This window comes from Taeniopygia guttata, chromosome 1A (genome assembly GCF_048771995.1).
Source record: "Taeniopygia guttata chromosome 1A, bTaeGut7.mat, whole genome shotgun sequence".
NCBI classification, from domain to species: Eukaryota; Metazoa; Chordata; class Aves; order Passeriformes; family Estrildidae; genus Taeniopygia; species Taeniopygia guttata.
Genome location: NC_133025.1, coordinates 37,933,451 through 37,958,549, shown reverse-complemented (window position 1 = coordinate 37,958,549; position 25,099 = coordinate 37,933,451). Strand labels below are relative to the sequence as shown.

The following is a 25,099-nucleotide window of genomic DNA, read 5'->3' as shown; positions in this document are numbered from 1 at the left end:
GGGTTGAAACTGGTATTTGCTATTTTAGGTAGAAAATTGGAAGAAAAGAAATTTCAAGACATGAAGGAAAATATCAGATATGAATGCATGTCTAGATAAAGACAGATACTCATTCATATTTAATTCCCTGAACAATGCAATGACAATAAAACCTTTGCACACATTAGGACAAGAATTATTACATAAAACAAGTATGCTGAATTTTTTCAAAACAGAAAAAAAACCCTCCAGCAACTCTTCAGACATGAAATGACAGTCTGTATAAAAGATTAATTAATTTTTTTAATTGGCAGTAATTTCCAAATTTGCAATTTATAATGACTTAAACATCAGCTGAAAATTTAGTGCTGTATCTAAACAGCCTATTTCACACAAAGTGCACGTTAACATTACTAGGCTATTCATATTACATATGAATTTGTAGACCTGTTTTAACTTGTTTTAACACAGTTAAGCATTTAATAAAATGCAGACCCTTTCCTATAGAGAAGGAGGGCAATAGGGAAATTATCAGTGTGAAATTATTTTTCTAGGTTTCTGTTTTACCCATCCAGCTGCATCTCCCCAGCAAAGTCAGGCCTAAGTGATTCAGACCAATAGAACCCATTTATACAAGCTAAATTTCAATCTTTTTTCAGAAGTATTTGCCTTTCTGAAGACTTGGCTTGAGTTGTACAGAAAAACACTATAAATATTGACTCATATCTGGCCTTTCCAGAGCTTTATAATGTGACTCACATGGAGTTTGTACTCCTGGAGCAATCTTGAACAACAAATATGTAGGATGCCCAGCTAAATGTAAATATCAAAATAAATAAATAACTCAACTACATCTTCAAAATACAGCCCCAAATATAAGAGTAGCTGAATATTATTCTGAAATGTAATTATTTAGTATAGAGGGTATCTTTCCAACAATTTGTAATGAAGATTTTCCCTTTTATCACTTACCTGAGCTCTCTACTTACCAGTATCTTTAACTAGCATGTGATAAGCAAAGAGAGTACAAATAAGCAATTCTTAACACAGACATAATTTCTATAAAGTGAGCAGCAACATTTGTAAAATGGTCTAGATGTGGTTTGAAGTGAAACTTGCATATACATATAAATAATAAAAACTTTTACTATTAGTTTTAATATAGACACTCATAAAACAGTTTATTTAAATCACTGATACTTTAGTGACAATTCTGTTTTACACTTCTATAGGAAGATTTGAAAGATGTTAATTAAGAATTATCTGGAAGGGTGTTAATATCCTATTAAAAACTGCCCATGGCTTCATTTTGTGTAAATCCTTATGGGAGTAGAAGAAAACTGCAGTGATCTCTGTACATCAAGTCTATGGGTCATTTAAATGGAAAGCACGATAGATATTCATGTTCTGTTTTTAAGGACAAATGGCAGAACAGTATTTTTGACCCTCCCTATCACAGACACTGAAACAAGCTCAGTCATGCCTCTGAAGAGAGGAAATCTATACCCCAAATACAGCTGGCATGGAACTGCAGAATCTTAATTTAGAGCCAGTGTGAAGGACTCAGATGCAATCTCTTGTGTTTGCAACAGTACAAATAGAATGTCTGGGAAAAAAAGGGATCTATAGGATGAAGATGGTACAGGGTGAGGAAAGAGCAAAGTTCTTCAGTTCTTAAAAGCTTTAATACCTTCTCCTAAGGCTGCCTTTTAGCATACGCTTCCATATATTTTCATTATAAAAACTGTTTTACAAATCACTATTAGCACTTTTATGTCCAGATCAAGAACCTTTCTTCCGAAATATAATTTATATGCAAAAATAATGTGCCTGATTTAATATGCTTATCAGTATCTTGTACTAATTAATGCACACATATTTTCCATCAACAGTTGAGCTTAGTAACAGTAATTAAAATAATATACAAACTGTATTTTGAAGTAATTATTAAGTCATCATGAACTCTTTTTTTATGCATGCCAACATTCGTACCTTTGCAACTGTGCCTAGGATAGAATTCAGAAGTTTTTAGCACAGTAATTTAAATTGCAAGACTTGAGAAGAAAGCGGAAATATAATAACTACATATCTTGGTCATCTCTGGAACACCTCTGCCAAAGCACTACAGATACATACTTATATAGAATGCTTTCCCACAAAAACATAACAGATTTACAGAGGAAGCCTTCATCAGCTGTGATTAATAGGATCTGTAATGTCAAGAATTTAAACTACTGCCTTTGACTGTCAGTAGGTTGCTGGACACAAAGACAGGTGTTAAGAGTTGTAAGGACCCCCAGTTAAATGGACCAATTTTGTGTAAACTCTTCAGGTTATTTTATCTGTTTCTCTACAGAGAACCTAATGAGTTGCAGATAGCAGCTACAGCACTGAACCAACACACAGCTCCCACTTGCCTATAAAGATAAAGTATTTTGAAGCTAATCAGGGAGGAATAATTTCTTTGAATGCCATTCAGCTATGGAACCCCACCACAAGCATCTTATTTTCATCTTTGGTCTTAGTGGCATGCAGGTTAAAAGCTGTACTTCTTAGATAAGATGAACTTCTTTGTCCCCTAAGCTGTGCTCAAGAATTATTATTTAAAATGTTGCTCAAGCACTTTACAATACTATTCCAAAATTAATTTCTTTTTACTCAGAAATATTTAATTTAAACTTTCATGGACCTCATAAAATACTATGAACTTTTGTAATAAATTTCATACACACGATAGTGACATAATTAGTAATTAATACTATGTGTTGCCCTTTTTTCATATAGCTTCAATAGTCCTTACATAGATTAATATTTTAACCAGACCTCTAGAGAACTGAGGACTTAAAGAGTGGTATTTATCTCACCTGATTTTAGATACTAAGCCTGATCTAACAGCAGACTAGGAAGAAAAACACATTGAAAAAAAGACATGTGCAGAGGAAAATTTACAAAAATTACCTGTTTCCTAAATGTATTTATATGATGTTGACTTCTATAGATCGAAAATTAGGTATGATGAATTCAATGATGGCAAGTTTACAGATGTCATGCACTGAAGTAATGATTGCCCAAAAACATGAAGGTGGGTGAGTTTTGTGAGAATATTAAGTGAGGAAGAATCTTCTGTAAGAAACCTGAAGCTATTTCACAAAGATATACAGGAAAAAAACAGAAAAGGTAAATTTCCTTTGGCTTAAATTATATTATGTATAGCTTTAGTATCAACCTCAAACTAGAAAAATGAAAAAATAGAAAGTTCAGTATTTTTTATTTTATATATTGTTGCATTTAGACCACAGCATGTATAAATATATAAGTATATAAGAGTGTGTATATATATATATTTTTATATATATATATATATATATATATATACATACATACATAGAAGTTTTAAAGATTCATTTTATTTGCTTAGAAAGAGAATGAAAAGGAAGGTTTTTTTTCTGTGCATTTGGTGTTTGGAAGCATTCACTGTAATTGAATCCATGTGAAAAACTGGGTTGCTATTTACCAGTTTCATTTATATGAAAATGACCACCTGCTACGGTAATGAAAAAGTCAGTATGTTAAAACTTGAGAAATATCTTTTTATGAGCTATTCCTTCACTATCCTTAAAAATACCACAGAAGGGTAATAAAAGCTATTTTTCATGTTTTCTTCTTGAAGTTTGAAAAGAAGATAAGAACCCTTAACATAAAACAATACTCTAGTATGAATGGGAAAGAATGATTTGACCCCAGTATCCTATCACCTCCTCAAAACAAAACAAATAAAATACAATGAGTTTTTGGCTAACACTAAAGCAATTCCCTACTTTGTATTCAAGAACTGTAAGGCTTTCATATAGCCCCAGATATGAGAAACTGAGAAATGGCAAAAAAATCTACCTCATTCCTAATGCCACATAATCCTATGGAAGTATATGAAATCCTTGGTTGAACACTATTGCCTTAGTTATCAATCTGTCATCTGTGAACCCTCTTCTGCTTACCTATTACTTGCTATCCTACGATAGCTATGTTAATACCTATTACAGCTAATATAGTTCCGTTCTGGAAGAAAGTCTTTTACACTGGAGATACTGTGGATATCTGTACTTACAGGATTGCAATTATGTTTCAGTAGAAATAGTATAACAACAAGCCTGATTTGAAGGAAAGGAAGCCAAGGGAATTTTGCCAAGCATTATATTTGTTCCTAGCCTTTGGAATTAATTCTTATCCTTTCTCTAGTTTACAGGGGACCTTACATGCCACTTGTTCAGACACATTCCACAAACTCCTAAGTATACTAGAGCATGTGGCATTTCAAAACTTAGAATTTTGGAAATATTTATCTTATTTTTTTCTTTTTAATATATATTGAATATGCTTTTACAACTTGGGAACCAAAGATTATGCAGAGGTTGGTGAATTTAAAAAAAAAAAGGTATTTATCACTGCATTTCTAAAAAGACCAAACACCGACAGGCTATATTTTGTTTAAGTTGTTCATTAGCTTCCTGGAGATGGCTAATCCATGGCTAATTAATAAATGTTTAAGAAGTGACACTTCTTAAAAATGAGTTTTCAATAGGGAATCCAAACACATTTTGGAGGTTTAGGGTTGAGGAAGCTTATAGTAGCAGCTAAATCACTGGCATGTGTTTTACACATTAGAACTCAATCTCAAGTTAGTTATAAAAATCAAGAAGATGTAAAGGCCTTAAAAATAAAAACAAACAAGTAATTCCTCAGAAAGCAAGGATAAAAGGTGGCCCTACCAGAATTTAGGGCTCACAAAGTATGTGATACTCTTCTCATAAAATAAATCTGCTCAGAACTCATGCTACCCTTATTAGAGCCATTTAAGTTTCTAAACAGTTTGGTGGCTTAGGATAAAAATGTGTAGAATTTAAGCAGTTAATCAAAGTTTGGCTTTCATTTTTCCTTTGAGGAAATGGAAATTCTAAATATCCACTTGGTTCTGTCTTAATTTTGTAGAGCTCTTCTATGTTCTGAAGAGACACGGTAATAGTCTCATTCTTTGGAGCATTTGTGTAATCTCCTTCAGCCACAACCAGGTAGAGGATTATTCCACTAAAAGAACCACCCTTGCAAATCAGAACATCCTTCTGAAACAGCAATCGTTTGATTCGGTCACTGTTCCAAGCACATCCCACTGAGGCACCAAAGAAATTAGCAGCCACCAATCCAAGAAATCAGGTTCAAAGTCACAGAGGCTCTTATAGCTGAACTTTAGGAAATCTGAAGTCTAGACAGGGTATATCTTATTTTTAACAACCTGCCACTTCTACAACCTGTTCCCGAACAAGAATTTGCTGAAATAAACATAAAAGTTTCCTATTGCCTTCAATTAACTTTTTATCAAGCTTTAGCTACTTCCTCTTATCCTCACCCTCCTACTCACCTTCCCAATATATGTATCTCATCCTTCTGGATGAGATATCTCATCCAGAAGGATGAGATAGAGCAGAAGCTCTATTTTGCTGCTTCAAATTAGTTGTGCTTTCTACCCCACTGACTCTCCTCTTGACTTTTCAGACTGATTTTTTTTCATTCTCTTTTATTTCTTGCAAACTTTACTTCTCTTACCCTTATGAGTCATGTGTTAATCTCCTTACCACATCCATTACTTAAATGCCTTGTTATGACCACCTGAAAAGGAAAGCACTAGTGAGACCATATCTGGAGTACTGTGTCCAGTTCTGTGCTTCCCAGTTCAGGAGAGACATGGACATACTGCAATGTTCCCAGAGAACAGACACAAAGATCATAAAAGGACCGGAGCATCTGTCATCTGAGGAGAGCCTGTGAGAGCTGGGACTGTGCTCTGCAGGAGCTACAGCTGCTCCATCCCAGTGAGCGGGAAGCCAGAAGAAAATGCCAGAAGGCTTGCATGAATGAAAAAGGAGCTTCCAGCAAAACTCAAACACAAAAAAATGAAGTATGCAGAGGTCAAAAACAGAGAGGGGAGACTTGGGAGAAACACAGAGATACTGGTTGAACATGCAGAGATGCAGTTAGGAAACTGAAAGCCAACCTGGAACTGAACCTGGCAAAGAACAACAAGAAAAGCTTGCATAAGCATGCACTGATAAAAGGAAGACTAGGGAAAATGTGAGCCTGCTGCTAAGTGTGCCAAGGGATCTAGTAACACAGGACATAGTAAAGCCTGAGGTACTTGATACTGTCTTCACCTGAGTCTCTACTAGCAAGACTGGCCTTCTGCAATTCCAGGCCCTCAACACCAATGGGAAAATCTGTAACAAGAAAATGCACTCTTGGTGGAAGATGATCAGACCAGGAAATACTGTTGTCCCTGATGGTATGAGCCCACAAATGCTGAGGGAGCTGCCTGTTGCCAGTTCTAGGCTACTCTTGATAATCTTGAAGCACTGTGGCAACTGGGAGAAGCATCCAAATACTGGAGGAAAGGAAATGTCACTTCAAACTTTAACAATGTCAGGAAGGAGAACCCAAGGAACTACAGACTTGTTAACCGTACCTCTATCCCTGCAAAGGTGACAGAGCACATAATCATGGAAATTATTTTCAGGCACATAAAGGACAAGAAGGTAACTGGGAGTAGTCAGAATGGGGAAATCCTGCTTAACCAACCTGCCAACCTCCTATGATGAAATGCCTGGCTTTGTAGATGAGAGGACCGCAGTGGCTATTGCCAACTTTGACTTCAGTAAGGCTTTTAACATTGTCTCCTGTAAAATGCTCATAGAGAGGTTGATGAAGGATGAGCTAGAAAAGCAGGCAGCGAGGTGGACTGAAGACTGCCCAAAGAGCTAGGCACACACACAAGGCAGTGATCAGTGGTACACAGTCTGCTAACTCGTGGTTGGACTCCGGGGGCCAAAACTGGTCTGGGTCTGCTTGACAGCTCCATTACTGGTCTGGAGCATGGAGCACAGTGTTACCCTCAGAACATCAGCAGTCACTGAGAGAAAGCATTTCAAACGGAAAGTGGTAAAAGGACAGCAGGTAAACAATAACATATTCTTCTGAAACGCCCACTCCTAGAGCTGACTGCTATCATCTGTTACCTCTTTTGTCTAATTTTAGATTGCAAACACTTCAGGGCATGGATGAGAGTTTTTATTTGCCTAATATGTGAACAACAGCTATACATTACCTACATAAATGATTAATAATGGTAACAGCAGCACCCCAACAGCAAAATGCAGCTCTGTCTCCACCTCCCATTTAATAATCAAATAGTCTGAAATAGATAATCAAATAGGCTATATAGGAGTAAACATTTTTATTAAATTTGTTACTGTTCTCTATAATCATTATCTGGATATAATGGAGAGTCTTTTCCACCTTAATAGAGACACACAAAGTTTAAAAAAATATGAAAAGAGATCCCAAATTTCACAAATTCAAAAACAACTTGACTTCTTCTGCTGAATAAAAAGGTTTTCTAATTCAAAAGTTCAGATAGAAAACATTAATGAAAGCAGAACCCAGTCAAGTCAAATAAAATAAGAAAATAAATAGGGATTTTGCTTCAGGCAGCTTGAATCTGATTTAAGTAGCACTCTTGGAAGAATCCAGCTGTTGTTTACTGAAATGTAAAATAGTGTACTTATTCTTTTATGTGATAGCATTCATGATCCTTCAAATCATGAAGTAACATATTTCTTCTCATCAACAATAATCATTTTATGTACAGTTACTAATCTGACCAATTACCTGAAAGCTAATTACTCAGGCTTTATAGAATGAGATAGCTAACCCAATGTATTTTGATTTTAATTACTGGTATTTAATAAGGAGTACTGCCAAATACATCCATAACATTAATGTTTTACAGCAGCATTACAGATATTTTGTTAGTGATTAAACCAGGCTATGATCATCTTTGTTTTATAGCCTCAGAGATCAATCTAATTTTAGCTAGTGCAGAGCTGGACTATTCATGTTCACAATTTACCTCTTTTCTCTGTATGTACACTGAAGTTTCATGTTGAGACACTGTAATTCTCTCAAGACAGCAGTATAACCCAGGAGGTTCAAAATGATGCAGTATTAGAGAAAAAAAAAGACAGAGCCTTCCCCAGAAACACAGCTTGTGGCAAGTTTAAACAGGGACTTACTCAGCCCAGATCAAGTGAGCCCTCAGAGTTAGAAGAACTGCAAACCCCATCTGTGCTTCTGCCTAAAAACTCTTTAAAAACATTTAGTCTATCCCCAGTTACAGTTCCTCATTTTTATAGAGAATTAATAAAAGCCTAGAGAAAACACTTTCTATATCACTGTGCTAAACGATGTTCTATGTAATTACCTATATTATATAGTCTATATTACCACACTAAACATTCAGTGGAATTCTTTGCTGCCTATAAAAGCTAAAAAAGGTCAAAAGAGAGGGATACATTCCCACAATCCATGCTAAAACGTTTATTTCAGTCTCATGGTCTCCAAGCTTTCACAAGTACTTTAAGAGGAGACTGGAAAGAATTTGCTGCCCACTCACGATGATGCCTCATAAAAGGTTCTTCAGAAATGGATCAAAGGCTGTAATTTCCATGCCATTTCTGTCCAATTTCCCTTTCTCTTATGTTTTCATTTTTGAAATGGCTATGATTGCAATCCACTTTTGCCCACACAGCACTGCAGGTCTAAATGAACCATTTATCACAAACTTTTTGTCTTTTGGCTACTTGTGATTTTATTTCCTTTGCAATTTTTTTATTTCATTTTTTGGTATTACTTACACTGCATTGCAATTACCTTCATAATTATACCTGCAGTGAATTATGTTTTCCTGCATCCAGATGCAGCATGGAGACTTCTGATCCCACTCAACTGAACTTTATTATTTATGTTAATTTTAACTCCTCCTCCTCTCCCTCCTCCATCACCAAAAAGAATTTCAGATGGATCTTCCCGCAGGAAGAACTTTTCATTTTGCCCTTTCCACAGCACACAAAGAATACGGATACCTTGTATTGCTTTTGCTGAATGCTACTGCCTTACATCTGAACCTCACATCTTTTTTTTAGATTTATTTATTTTAAAAAAATCTGAGATGATGAAGTTTAGCATATATTCAATTGAATCTCATTATCTCACTAGACAGCATGTCATACTTTGAATAACAATTGTGTTGCTCTTCTTTAATATAAAACAGTACCAGTCATAAGCAGACAGGTTCTCCATCATTTATCTAAATATGCTTGACTTGCTTCTGATTTACAAGAAAAAATCCCAAAAGCTAAATATAAGTTCTTATGACTCAGTTTAACAAATGATCTTTCAAAATAGATTTTAAAACCCTCTCATCTTTTGGTTTTTTTAAGTTAGAAATGAAATTTCAAAATTCATAGTCATCTAGCCACTTATAAAAGAAGCCAAAGACAGATATCTTTTACTTCAGTATTTATGTTTTCCTCCAACTTCCCCTCTCTCTTCCAAAAATTAACCATTAATAATAATGTTACTTATTACAGCTCAATCATACAAAAAGATTAAATAATATTTCAAGGGTAAATTTTATTGCTATACTTTTCTTCAAATTTATCTTTCAATATAAAACAATGTGGTGCATTACAAAATGAAAAATCAGTTTGTTTCAGGTTTAAGGGTTCTGAAGTGAGAAAAATATACTATACATAATCATTAGGGAGAGGATTAAATTATTAAATGAGACAGAAAATAAAATAATAAACATAGTAATACTAAGAAGTTCCCACAGACTAGCGATACATGAATTTTTTGGTGCCACAGTGTTCACATCACCAAGCCTAGAACCTCACAATATTTAAGGTGTATATGGATGCCTGAGAAGGCTAAATTAAATTGTGGTTGTAATTCTCATATTTGAAGGTAAAAGAGTAACTAAGTAATTATAATATAAAAACCAAATGAAAACATACTTATATACCTATGTGCATAAATGTATGCTTGTTTACACAGAATAAACCTAATAAAAACTCAGAACACATCTTAAAAAAATCTATTTTTTTCTACTGAAGTTGTATACAAGGAGCAAAAGTTCCCCCTGCACTTTCATGGATGGATCTGTTTTACATTTGGCCAGACTGACACATCATAAAACTTGATGTCCCATTTGGTGAGGTGGTGGAAATCACTTTTACACAGATGCACTCACTTCACACACAGCTTATGACCAAAGCTACAAGAAAACAACAGTATATGACCAAAGTAAACTACAATTCATATGAAAGTGAAGGGACAAGAACAGATATCAGATAAAATAAAATTTATTGTTGTTTTAATACAGACTTTTCCCACAAGCAAGGATTCCTCTTGTTTCATAACAGAATGAACAAAGTGATGGAAAATATTTGAGCTGCTTTGATTTGGATGTAGGAGACGTGCACCACACAAGAAATAGCTGAAAGACTTCTCTGAGATATTCAACCTGGTGAAAAGGAGGCTCGTGGGGGGAGCTCATTGCTTTCTACAACTACCTGTAAAGAGGCTGTTGCCAGGTGAGGGCAATCTGTTCTCCCACATAGCAAGTGACAGGATGAGACAAAATTGCCTCAAAGTGTGCCAGTGAAGTTTAGATTGGAGAGCAGGAAAAAGTTTGTTCACTGAAAGGATGGTCAAGCACTGGAACAGGTGATTGCACTGGGAACAGGTGGAATCACCATCCCTGGAAGTGTTAAAAAAACACGTGGATGTGGCAGTTGAGGACATGATTTGCTAGTGAACATGGTGCTGCAAGGTTAATAGTAGGATTCAGTCTTCTCCAACTTTAAGAATTTCATAATTCAGCAACAATGAACAGGCAAACAAAATTATAAGAGAAATATAAAATGAACTTTCAAATGAGAGAAATATTCTGCAGGACAAAAAAAGGAAGCCCTTCTGTAGAATTCTGTGCAATATAGAAAGAAGTAAACAAGCATTTTTACTGGGTCTTAATGCTTGCAAAATCAGCTTAATGGCCATGAGAGTAAATACTTAGAGGAAACAAACCCTTAACTGTTTTTTTACTTAATTTAACCGCGAAAGATTATGAGGGTAGAAATACTAGATGTTGTTTATTAAGTCTCCTTTTATATTATTTATCGAAAAATGTTCAGGCCACATTCTACCATCAGAAATACCACTAAAACACATAAAGTGAAATATGACATTGATTTCAATAGAACAAATCCAGATTTATACATACATAACTCAGACAAAAATCTATCACAGTATATTACATATTATTTGGTGGAAAATGAAAAGTTCATATGACTTTCTGTAACACTGCATTCTTTTCAAAAGTAACTAAAATAAGCAGTCAATGCAATGACACTTACCAGAGTGACATGAGAAGCTGTCCCTATTTGCCTTAGGAAAAAAGCTCCAGGTAAACAATAGTTAATTCAAGATGGTTATTTTGGGTTCTTCTGGTGTTGAGGAGACCAGCCTTTGTTCCACAGCAATTGTAAAAATCTCTATTACTAGAAATGTGATTTTCCCTCCGAGCTTACTATGACCCATATTGACATAAGCATTTAGTAATTGCTAATATCTACTGAATCTAGATTTAAAAATGCCTTCTGAGCCTGAGCCTTAATGTGATTTCTCTTATCAGATTAATTTCAGATTTCCCACCTCTTATGATTTTTGTTCATCTTTTTGTGGACAAAGATAAAGCTAAGTGATGTTTTGCCCACTTGACTTTCAAGACAAAAAGACCAAAATGATGGCTACAGTTTCAACAATAATGGTTTTGATTTCTGTCTGAGCCCATTGGTCACAAGGAGATTATAATGGTAGAGATGTTTTCTTCCTTAAGGAAAGAAAAATCATAATCAGTAAATAGTTACTGTATTTCTGTAAGAAGAAAATAAAAAGTTAAATAAAATATTATTATTTGTTTGCAAGTTTCAACATAGTAACAGCTCTTCTTTTCCTGCCAGGTGTGATGCCAACTTTTAAACAGGAGAAAATACTGAAAATGCAGCATACAGGACAATGTAATATATAACAAAAGTAACAAAAAAAAGTCATTCAGTCTAACACACAAAAGCATAGGTGCACACACAGCTGCTGCTTCTTACATGGGAAATAAACAGCTCCTGACAATATTAATTACTACAAAATTCATGGAGCAAACCTGGCTTAGGATGCCATATCTATGTATAGGTACAGTAAAGTATATTTCAAATAACTTATTCAACAGTGAAGATCTCATCAACTGAGAAGTAAGTATATAAGCAAGCTGTATGATTAGGTTTTTGTTTTGTTTCTTGTACCCAAATCTGCTGTCACAGGCAGCATTTGCCCTAGGTTACAAAAGTATATGTTGATATGGACCAGTAGTCCTTACAACTTTGCTGCATGTCATCTTTTATTACCAAGGACAAAGAAAAATTTTGTATTTCCTTCTATGTCTAATATGTCTACTACAAGTAAATATATAAAAATATGCTACACTGTATGCAGATGGAAACATTCTCAAATTTAATTGATAGAAAAAAATGTTGAACAAAAAAGCCCTCCAGCAACAGTTCATAGACGTTCCAAACGAATTCTAATTCTCACAATAGTCCTGATTAAAAGTGTGATGAGAATGAAACTAACCTCACAATGGGATTACACATGAGCTGAATGGTCAGTAATGGGAGATTGCTACAGTTATGTTCCTAAATTTCAGTGGGATTTTTCACCCAAGTTTCACTAATGTGACTGTATTTGATTGATTGCAATTTTCTCAATTTCTAAGCTTTGTTCCAGAAAGCAACATTTTGTTCCAGTCATCTTAGCAAGTGTCACAATGTTCCCTGGCATATGATACTAATAAAAACTCATGCTGCCTGTCTCTCTCGGTTGGTTACACCAAGGTTGATTTTTGGTAGCATTTAATATTCAATTACATTGGCAGTGACATCTGTATTTAAATTTGAAATAATCTTCTGGAAACAAATACAACTACGGGGCAAAAAAGCCAAATTTAGATAATTTACATTGAGATAATTTACATTTCATGTTTTCCCACAGCACATCACACTCTGCCCTCAACGTCTGTACAGAAGTAAGAGAAAGACCTTTGGTTCACTCTTGATTCCTTGGTGGTATCTTCAGCCACAACCTGAGTTCAGATTCTGACCTGGCCTCCCATACAGATCCTGTCTGAAGTTCTAACAAGATGCTTTGTAAGTAATCTAGCACTGACTTCCCAGGTGACAAACCTGCTCACCACTGCTGCTTTCTACTCACTGAAAAATGATCCTGAAGAGCTCTCCTGGGGTTTTGAAATAAGCACAGCAACTCAGGATTACTGCATAATGTTTGAAACAGAATTTCACCTTTTCTGCAAACAATGCTGCTCATGTCTCACACAAGACAGCTACTGGAGCACATTCAAGGACATTCCCCATGAAACAATATGCTAATTCCCTATCTCCAGCTAAGCTGCGTCCTGGTGCACATCCAAATACAACTTAAAATTGATGATATGGACTGTATAATATAATGAACTATACTGGCAAGGTAATATATTATTACCAAATAATAATGTAACACATATTAGCAAAACTGTGTTGGAGTACAAAGCTATACTAGAGATTTACTACAGTATCAGTAGAGCTGATTTTAGTCCACATGTTTCTTATACACAACTTTGTTCAAGTAATAAAACTTGGAGATATTACCATTTTAATATCAAAAAAGACATAAAATCCCTACATTACAAATTTTATTACAGATCTGCAGCAAATTCATAATTCTACATTATTCATACTGGGGTAAAGCATCAGCCTATTTTTGGCTGGTTTTATTCTCTTCTGAAACTTGTCTTGTGTTAATTTAAGCTCACCTGTATTTTATATGAATGCTTATTGAACACTCTTGCAGAGGTATGAATATGCAGAAACACAAGGAACAGTAGACAAGGTACTTTATAATGGAAAAAAGTAAATTGTTTTCTTCAGGAAACTACAAGTTCCTATGCGTAGGGATAAAAATAATGTAAGCTGTAGGACTAGCAAAGCATGCAAGACAAGGGTAGAAAAGTATAGTGCAATGTAAGGACTCTGAGAACTTGTGGAAACTGAGTATGTTCCTTAAGTGAAGAGGCACACTCATTTTCATGCAAAGCACTCACCCTATGGTCAAACCAAAAAAATGTACTAACTAGCAAGCCCACAGCTGACAACAGAACAAGGACAATAATTTATCTCTAGGAAAAAACTACAGCTGTGTCTTCTAAGTGATTTTGTAATTTGTCAGGCATTCAGTTATAAGTACAAAAAAATATTTTTCATTACTGCTAGAAGGAAATGCGTTGACTACTGGGGTACTTGTCTTGACCACTAGTATTTAAGCGGGCAGTCCCAAAGCTATGCTGTGGTTTAAGAAAATGGATGGACAGGCAAACACTGCATTGAGAGAATATGTATTTCATGAGGTAAGCTGAGGTAACAGAGAAATGGGCATGATCTTGGATGTACAAGATCAAAAGGAGCCAGAGGGAGGGCTGTAAGGAACTGAGCTGATTTAAGGGCTTATTGATTCTTTCCACAAACTTCCACCAATCTCCTCAATGTTCAGGGGCTCCTGCTATGAAATAGTTCTACTAATTAGTACAGCTCTAAACTACCCATCTTCTTTTGTTACCTTATTTATTTCCTAGATTAGTAAAATGTACTGTCTCACAGGAAGTCCTAGAGTTTTGAGAACTGGTGAGCACACATGGAGAAACTAGATTCTCCTGATCTTGGTGGCAGGGAACTGTAAGGCTGCAGACAGAAACAATGAAGGACAAATAAATAGGCAAAGAACATCAAACAACATTAATAATTTCTGTATCTATTGGCAAACATTCGACAGAGGCAAGGATAGGGAGATACTTCTTTTTTTGTTCTGGACACATTACATAATGCTGTAAAAAAGGTCTTAGGATTCTATATACCCTTGGCTCCTGCCCTGTAAACACCCACACCGATTACACCATGGGCACCTGTGAAGAGTTAACCTGGGCCATCTAGATGTATGTAATTCTTAGCAATTCCACATTACTTTTTAGGAGAACTGATGAATAGTTTGCCCACCCTGTCAGCCTACAAACATGAGCTACACACTTGAGAAAGTCTCTTTTTTCCCTTTTAATTCAGACTGGAAGGAGAGTGAAATGCTGTGAGAAGCCAGATACTAAGTGGAACAGAGCCATGCACTCCCAGGGCTGTGCTGACACTTGGGTTACAGTGAGCTACAATAACCTGACACTGCACTGGGACTTGCCATGGGGTGATGAAGTGCAGAAGGCAAACATGGCCACTTCGTGTGAGAGAGCTGGCTGCTGTCTGCCACTGCATTTGAAAGGAAAGCTGCGTGCTCTTTCTCATCCCTGGGATGGATGCTCCCTTTCACAACACAGTTGAAATTTTGTTTCTATCTACATAGGTGTGTTACTTTCCTTCTCAGTCAAGCAAAACATCTACCACTGTGAATCAAAAATGTAACTCAGATCATAGTTTCCGGTGTTCATCCTTTTCTGTTCTCATTTTTGCCTATATTGCTCCCTCCATTTTATTATTTTCAGTCATCCTTTTCTTGCAATTATTCTCATTTTTAATAATATTTCAAATAAGCAGCTACTTACTATTGGTCCAGAGATCTCTGACAGGGAATAATGTGCTCTGACTCCAATGATTTCAGAAGGCTAATTAATTACTTTATTATACTATATTATACTACAACTATATTATACTAACAAGAACTATATCATTACTAAGGAAAACCCTTGACTCTCTCTGCTGTGAGTCCTGACACAGCTGTGACCTAATTGGTCAATCAATCCAAAACACCATCACCAGAATCCAATCAAGCAATCACCTTGGGTAAACAATCTCCATAACACATTCCACATGTGCACAAACAGAGGCACAGTGAATGAGATACAAATTGTTTTGATTCTCTTTTCTCTGCTTCTCTCACAGCTTCTCTCAGGAGAAAGCCTGAGAAAGCTAAGTCTCTCTCCGTTCAGAGGCCACGTGAATACCACAACTTACTACAATAATTACTTTTTAAAATTAATTAATACAAAGAAGCCATAAGATTAAGAACTTCTTAATTATTTACACAGAACAGATATGACAAGAATTAGGGCACCTTTTGCAAAGTATACTGTAGTTCAAGCGAACAAAGCAGTCTCTGTACCATGTATTTATAGATATATATCATGTGGAGTCAGGAAGTCATTCAGTATCTCTTACAGATAGAAAAAGAAAAGAAGCCTGGAGATGAGGTCACTTGACCATATTTGCCCCACAACAGTTATAGACACAATTGAACTTGGCCCTCCGCAGCTTTGTGACTCAGAGAGTCTGAGAGGAGGGCTTTTTGTACACTGCTGATACAGGTTAAGTCTGTGTTTAATCAGAACACTGTTCTGATTTTGTATTTGGTCTACATTAGGTTTCTCAACCATTCCAGTAGCTTCAAATAGTAGTCAATGGCAAAGATTTCAATATTTTATCTGGAGCTATCAAAAGACATTGAAAACATACTGTTTTCTTCCATACGTTTTATACATCTGAGACCCATTTACATCCTCTTATATGCTTGGTCATAGAGTACATGGACAGAACCTTTGCAAGCATCAATGAAAAATGCCGAGAAAATGAAGGATTCCATGGCATATCCTACAGCTCCATGTGTTCTATAACAATTCAACTAAGGCAAGTCATCATGGGTTTTGTAGTTTCTATGCCAGACCTTCAGCTGTGACTGGTTATCCTAACAGTAAACCACTAAGCTCTTCTCTCTCAACTAACACCACCAGCAAGGAACCAAGACCAAAACATCAGAAATACTGTTACTTTGAACTTTCTATCTGTCTCCTTCACAACAGAATCACTAACAAGAGCTAAAGAACCTGAAGAAAGTCTTGCATCATCAGGCAATAAATATCCAATTCTGATACCATCCTATTTGGGGGCACAGAGAATCTGTTAGCCACTCAGAGACTAGGTTAGGGTAATGAATGAATTCTTTTACTACGCTACAGTTATTTTTATAGTGGTTTATGGTCTACTTTTTTTTTTTTTTTTTTTTTTTTTTTAAAGCAGAGATCATTGCATGAAATGTGCAATTATACATATGTCTTCTGCAGAACCTGAAATCAAGGGGGGAACATTCAGTAATAATAATGACAGTAAAAAAACTCAGAGTTTGCAGAACTGTTTTTAAGCATTATCTTTTTGTTTTCTGTTCTTTTTAAGGTTCTCCTTCTTTCTTTCAGTTCTTCTTCATTAAGTTCATGTTCCATAAACAGAGCACACAAAGTAGATAAAGATGCCAATGTTCTCACACATCTACATAAGCAATTTTTATAATTAATGCAGAAACTGCCCAAGCATAAGGTCCACCTGCTGCAGAAGTATAAAAGAGAGGAAAAGCAACCAGATGTGGACAACTGTGAATTCCCTTCACATTCCTCACTCTCATATAGCTCTCACCTGTTGGCATCAGCAGAACAGCCAGAGCAAACCTCACACCAGCTTGCACATATGTGATGGCATTACGGCCAGGTGGTGTGAATTCCTACTGTCCCCCTGACATTCCCACCTACTCTCAGCTTCAGTAGAGCCTCGATCTGTCACCAGGGCCAGAATGCTCTCATTACACCAGTGACATCAGGAGAACAAAGTCCTAATTGCAGCAGGTTTTTACAAAAAAAAATTAACTCAGATAATAAAAAGTAAAATTCTATTAATGATAATTAAGTGTGCTCACCTGATGGATTTTCTTGCCTCAAGGCCAACAGTAATCTGCAGACTGCTCAAATACCTTTTAATTAGTATGACAGATTAATACTATTAGTCATTTAACTATGCTTTCTTACTTTAGAGCCAAGAAAGTGAGTAGAAAAGTAAAGTCCATACAAATTTGAAATAGTCTTGAATATTTTATTACTTTAGCACATTTACTCACCACAGCCTTTTTGAGATCAAGTTCACTTAACCACTTCAAGAATTCCTACAAAGATCTAAAAGGAGACAGGGCAAAAGAAAATTCCTAAAAATTCCTAACTTATACCTTGCAATATATTCTGGTTCATTTAGAAAGTACTGCAATATGAACTCATAGGCACAAACATATATTACATTGCACGTATCTATTTTTCTCACAGGGTAAATAAAACAAAATAAACACAACAATGAAAGAGTATTTTTTAAACGGAGGAGATATATGTACTTTTTAGTTGAAGTCTCTCATTTAAAGAAAATGTTGGCAAATCTCTGTACCATGAACAATAAAATGTAATTTGCTCTTATGGCTGCTATGAGTTCTTTATTTTTCTGTGATTATGCTTGGATTTTTAGAGATTTATACACATACTTGCCATCATACTATTTAAAATCCATCTTCAAAGAAAAAACATATTTATAGTCTAAAAAGGAAAAATATTACAGTATTTAATTTCAGCTAAAATATACTTATTCTGATAATCAAAATATATCTGTGAAAGAAGTAAAATGTGTTCAGGTTTGCACTTTAATACTGCTTCAACATTATTGTTATATTCTGATCAATAAGAACTCCTAGTAACTTTTAACACTAACACTACTGGAAGTAATGTAAATAGTAATGACTGAAAATGTCCTATTCTAAAGCCACATGCTAATAACTGCACAGAGAAGCTAATGTCAAATGAGTATTGCAAAATTACCTGGTGTTCCCTAGACAGTATGTGGAAAGATTTGATGGGGGATCATCTGCAAAGCTGTAGAGATATTTGCCCATAGGAAACTAAACTAAAGTAAATGGAACAAGCATTATACAAGGTGGCGCTGGCACCTGCAAAACCCTCTTTGTGAGTGAGCAGACCTTCTCTGATTTAAATTGTCTTATTCTTGGCTCTGAAAGTGAAGTGCTTAAATTAAAATACTATGTTTACTGTCAGTGCTAAAACAGCATGAATTTTCAGTATTATTCTTGTGATCAGAAGTAAAATTGGAAGGGATTACCCCGTAGGCCAGTGAGTGTTTATAGAGGCCTGTTCTAGCTCCACAACATGCTCTGAGACCCTACTGTCAGCACAACTCAAAGCCATACCTGCTTTGCTGACACCCCAAGGCAGACTGGAAAGCCAGAAGGGATGACTGTTACCATGCAGTCTGGCCTAGAGTATTACAAAGGGCTTGGGAGTTCCCAAAAGAAATTCCTATTTGTAGAAGAGATTCTTTTTGAGAAAAGCACGACTTTGATCTATAAACTACCTTCCTTAAAGAATTCACCACTGCTGTGTTCAGGCGCCACCATGGTTCATTATTTACGGCATGAGTCACCTACTTCCAAATGCTAACCTAACATGTTTGTCTGCTAGGTTTTAAGCCTTCAGTTTTCAGTTTTGTGTTCTCCACATATACAATTATAGACTAATCTCAAGTCTTCCTGTAATGATTTTGTTTTCTAAGTGAATTGAGTAAAACTCATCAAGATAACATACCACCATACAGAACATTTTCTAACAAGTATTGTGGCTCTTAAGGACATCAGGTTTCCAACATCCTTGCTGAATAGTGGGAAATAAGATTAGGCTTTGTATTCTCTAGCTGCACAGAGCTGAGAGATAAAATGATCTCCTTAGTTTCATTCTATATTGCCCTGTCCATACCTTCTGTGATTACATTAACTCTTGTTGGCCACTGTTCTGGATGAAAAACTTCTGTTATATCCATTATTATTACCCATTAGAGCATCTAAATGCTTTTCCAGTGTAGCATCCCTCATTCTTTAACTTGGGCTGTCTTTCTTAGATTTTAATGGCCGAGCTTATAAGACATATTGCTTCCCTCAGTAGAGTTCAATCCTCTGTTATTCAAGTCCCACAGCTGCATTTCAATTATTTTGCCTGAGACTGATGTCAGACTGACAGGCTTATAATTACCTAGGTTATCTCAGCCATTTAAAAAAAAAAATGTTAGTATGACCTTTACTCCCACAGGCTTCCGGAACTTCCCCAGTGCTCCAAGTTAAAATGAAAATTGGTATTAAAAATCCAGAGTTTTTCTGCCAATCTTTTGAAAATATTTAGCTACCTGTTACCCCAATGTACTGATTAAAGATTTCCAGCATCAGTAGTTTTAGTCATTGTTGGAGTAGAAAGAATTGCATAATCACAATACAGTGTAAGTATGGCAACCTGTTTAACCTCACATACAGGACAGAAGTACTCACGAACACTCCTGGCTTCAGCTCCAATTTAACTGCCACAGACTCAGTCAATCAACCAATCAATTAATCAATCAATCAATCAAAGACATCAGTTCTAAAAAGCTCCCTGAACCATTATTGCTTAGTATCCTTCACAATGGGTCCAAAGTAGATCAAAACTCTAAATATGTATGTGAACATGTAGCTCTAAGTGATAACATGCAAGTGGCAGGAGTTAGCCACAGAGAACCATAATTAAAGGTATTTTTAAGATAGAGGAAAGATTGTAAAAATTGTAAAAAAGATACTGACAAAAATCAGTATCCAAGAAACTTTTCCTCAAAAACTCTGAAGTTCAGGCAGTTTTATGTTAGCTCTTTATGTTTGGAAAACATTATGGTTTTTTTTCTCAAGAGCTAAACTCCTGCCTAATTATCTATAAAAGCAAAAAGTGCTAATACTTTGAAATTCTACCTAGCAGAATGGTAGTAAATCTATTGCAAAGTTATTATTCTATTTCATAGAATGTTCAAAATATCTCATACTGGGCCTGTAATACTGAGAAATGCAAAGTAAAAGGGGTTGCAGAGGCACAGAAAGCAGTTCTAAACTCAAAAAACTGCTAGTAATACACTGCTGGAAAGAATTTCTTAAAAAAGATAACTCTTTACATAAAAATACATTTATGTTTCCTTTTGGTAAATTCAAAAATCATGAACAGTGAATAAAGATAAAGCATTTATATTAGAGATAGATGTAGTACCATGGAATTAACTACCTTTATATGGAATTCATGACATTCACAAGTGGTAGGGATATTTAATAGGCAGAACTTTAGACTAATATCAGGCCTAGAATGCACAGCAAGAATGATAAAGTTGTAATTTAATATTTTTTATACAAATGGTAAATAATTTGTTAGAAAATATTAGAAATTTTCAGCAAAAGGCACTCCTATCCTGGTTGCAACATTAGACCCATGCATGTAAGTGCAAAGCTGCATATTTAAGAACAATGCTACAGGCATTTTTAAGTACACCACCTCAGTGTTCCCTAAAAATCAAACATAAACATGTTCAAACTTTATATATCATATTCTCTAACCTTTTGATTTACACTATTCTATCCAAATACAAAAATATTTAAACTGCTTGAATTACTATTTCTTTACTACTTATAATTCAGGCAATATCATGATACTGCCTGCCTGCCTTTAAATTTTTCTGCTTAGTTATTATGTAGTGACAGTCCACTAACAACAGCAATCTTGCAAATATAATCATCAGCAACAATATGAAAATAAATACTGAGAGAACTATTCCAGTTCCCAGTCTATTCATCTGATGATGTGCTCTTTTTGAACTTTAAGCTGCTAACCTTTTAATCTCACAATGAGACTGTCAGTGGTGAGTGATGAGGCAAACACATGAGTAAGCATCTTTCTCTAGGTGCACCTGCATGCATCTGGCTTTGACTGAAACATCATTCCTTTGAAGGGACGCTCTATAGAATGGTGTCCCCAAACACTCTCAGAAATTGCCACAGCCAGCAGTTAAAACACACCAGAACAGATTGGGGGGCAAGTATTTTACACTGACTAAGAATATTATGTGAAAAAAAAAATTATCACCAGGAGATTAACACTCAAAGAGGTGACAGCTTGCTCCTTTCATATTTTAGCTACATTTAATTTTATATTAATTAATTGGCTTAAAATATTCAAAATGTATTTTTCTGTTTGCATAGGAAGAAACAGTAATTTACGAAAAGTTAACTGCATTACAAAGTCTTCGAAGCAGTTATGTCCTTACGTATTCTCTTGCAATATATTGTTGGAAAGAAAAGAATAGAGAAATACCCAACATTTTTTTAATAGAACAATTTAAACATTGAAACAGATTTTCTTAAACCCAAATAGTTTTGTGTGAATGTTTATTAAATTGAAAACCATTTGGCTAATAAAGCCATAGGAATACACTGAGAATGGGCGAGTCTGACTTCTGCACTAAGAAAACAGGGCAGAGCTGGGCCACAACGACTGCTGTGAAACTACGGTTTCTACTAGAGAAGAGAAATCACAGGGTAAGGCACCATTTCAGAGGTGGGCTGTCACTACTGGACATGAAATGAGTATGCTGAAGCTTGGTGAACTCAAAGGAGAAAAAGAGAGCATTTTATTCGAACATCTGGTATTATTAGAATTCCAAAAGTGGCCGTGGATTGGAGGATGGAATGACCACCTCTCCAACCACACTGGTCCAAAGATCAATCATTTCTCTTCATCCACTGAGAAATATGTAATCTATTATATTTTTACATGAAGTCGTGTGGGAACGCTGATGCTCAAATATGTAAACATTATCAGAAGGCTAAAGAAATTTTATGAAAACTTTAAAACTTTCAAATGAACTATAAAAGAAAACTTAACACTTTTAAAAACAGGGCAACAATAGGCAGGAGTGTCTGTCTCAGTAATGAACCCATGGAAGCACACGGCTTCAAGTGAGTACACGCTGCGGTAGAAACGTGGATGTGGGATCTCAATGACCCCATATGCACCCTGAATCTGTTTTTAATCAGGTGAGATTAGTTTTCATCCTGCATTAGACCAGCAGGTTAGATGTTTTCTAGTCACAATGGCTTTTTGATAGGGTTATTTTTGTATGTAGCTTAAATCTTAAAACATATCCTTTGTAGTATTTGAGCTGTTTCATTGCTAACTACTGGAAACACAATCAAACACATCAAAATAAAACAGTAAGTGAAGGCGGATCAGACATGAATAGGAAAACCAAATCTATTTCTTAAATTATGCTGCATATAGCAAACAGAAGAAAAATAGGTATATTCTGTACACCAGACATCCTGATGAATTCAAGAGCATAATATGCATTATGTATGAATTTAAAAAGAATATTTAATAGTATCTGCAATACTAATCTTTAGAAGAAAGTGCTTCCCATGACAGCCTCATGACAGAGGACTGAACACGGGTCATATCCCCTGTTTACCATCTCATATTTTAAAAAGTATTCTCTAATCATTAATGCCTTCAAAACCTGCTTAAAAGAGGGGTGTATTTCCTCTCATGATCTGGAAAGAAAAGTAATTGCTTGCTATTAGATGTTAGCTAGTGACAAGGGAAGCAACAGCAGTTAATGAAAGGTTTTTCACATTGAACAAGTCACCTAAAAATGATGAATAAATGTATAAAACAACTTAGATGAAAAGAGAAAATTTAATTACTGAATATTTTAGCTTGTCCACTATTTTCTCTCCCTTTTCAAGTGACAGGAATTTTTAGAGTCAAAAATATTTAAATAACTTTTTACACAAAAAACACTTGCTTATCCACCACTTTAAAATTTGCACTCTAATACAGAATATAAAGTTTTCTACAAAGATTCTGGATGTGCATGGCTTAGTTATTTATACACACAAACATCTACCCAGGGAAGAACATAAGTGTATTTCATAAGTTGCAATGTGATAAATGGTAGATTTATAGGAACTGGTGCATGGCAAACCAGCTGAGTACTCTGAACATAAAGTGAGAGACATCATTATTGGTGCTATAAATACTTTACACTGTAAAATCATACTGTACTTTATGTTGCAATACAGAACAGATAATGCAAAATTTGTATCTGTTTCTGGCTCAAGTTAAAATGTAATAACCTTCGAATGATCCCAACAGAAGCTGAACTGAATAGGCACAGGCAGTGCTTCCAGTTTTTATAGGATCCAAAATCCATTGAATCATCACAGCAGCAATAGAAGTAACAGCATTATCTGATTTCCTAATTAAATCATCTAGAGCTCTTTCTTGAAAAGTGAAATGTTTAAGGTTCAGTTATAAGCCATATTCTCAGTTTAAGGCTCAGTTATAAGCCATATTATTTTTTACATCCATCAAACTCTACAAGATCCTTTCTACATTATGCCTTTAAAAAAGTAGGGATGTATGCCTGAGTTCTTTGGGACTTGAGGAAAACAACTTTGGTGAAGACTTCAAAGAGAAGTGTCTGAAACATCATTCTAATGACATCCTCATATACAACACTCATAGTCAAGCATCTGAGGGTAGCAGTTCCATGAAAAAGTTGGCTGGAAAGACAAATCAGGGAGAAGAAGACTTCCTATGTATTGAGTTCATCTGCTCATTTCTTAAATGTGTGACTGTTCTCTACTCATCCTTCTTTCCTGTTTTTTTTTAGGCATACTGAGCTTCTACAGCTATCAGCAGGTTCAGAGGGAACTTCAAGGCAGTTACCTTGGTAAAGCTCAACCCAGAATTGGAGTGACTAAAGGGCTCAGAACCCTAATTTAAAAGTGAGCATTTTTCAAAGAGCATGCCTAAATTTATCTTTTCCACTCTTTCTATTTTTTGTTGAACAATAATAATACTGACTCCCATTTCCAAAGGACTTTGGGATCTCCAGCTGAAAGATGCTATTCAATTAGTCTCATGAAATCACTGTTAAAAATGAGATTCCCTATTATACCCATTTTCTAATCAGCTGAGGAACATTGAGTTCAAAAGTTCACCTTGATACATAATCTGTTTAGGAAATTTAAAAGAGAAGGCAGAAAAGGGGCAGGAGAAAAATGTCCAGAAAAAAAATCCAGTGATAACTAAATAAAGGGAGAAGAGCAACTAAAATTAAAGAGATTGTAAAATCACTCTGAGAAGGCCTAAGAAAAAGAATCAAATTATAAGTATGATTGATTTCACAGAGTGCTAGCAGTACTGCCTTTCTTTATTCCTACTATCACACATCATAGACATTTCCTAATAGTTTAAAAAAAAATTCTTTAATGAACTTCCTTTATCTTTTATCAGAGAAGAAAAATTTGAGAAACCAAATTATTTTGGAACCCCGACTGCCCACAAAATACTTTGAAAGATTAATTTAAGATATGTCATATTGTAAAAGGTTTTTTCTTTAATTATAATATTGATCTCATCTAG

General features: G+C 35.3%; 1 protein-coding gene across 9 annotated transcripts in view; it reads right to left on the bottom strand.

Moving 5' to 3' along the window:
* Positions 1-25,099, bottom strand: part of SYT1 (synaptotagmin 1) — a 329,787-nt gene that overhangs the window by 149,728 nt on the left and 154,960 nt on the right. Inside the window, exon 1 of one of the 9 annotated variants that reach the window (XM_072917688.1) lies at positions 7,920-7,923. The exons of the other annotated variants lie outside the window; for them this stretch is intronic. The gene's annotated coding sequence lies outside the window, so the exon portion shown is untranslated. Of the gene's footprint in view, positions 1-7,919; positions 7,924-25,099 lie in introns of those variants that run through there. 9 annotated transcript variants of the gene reach the window in all.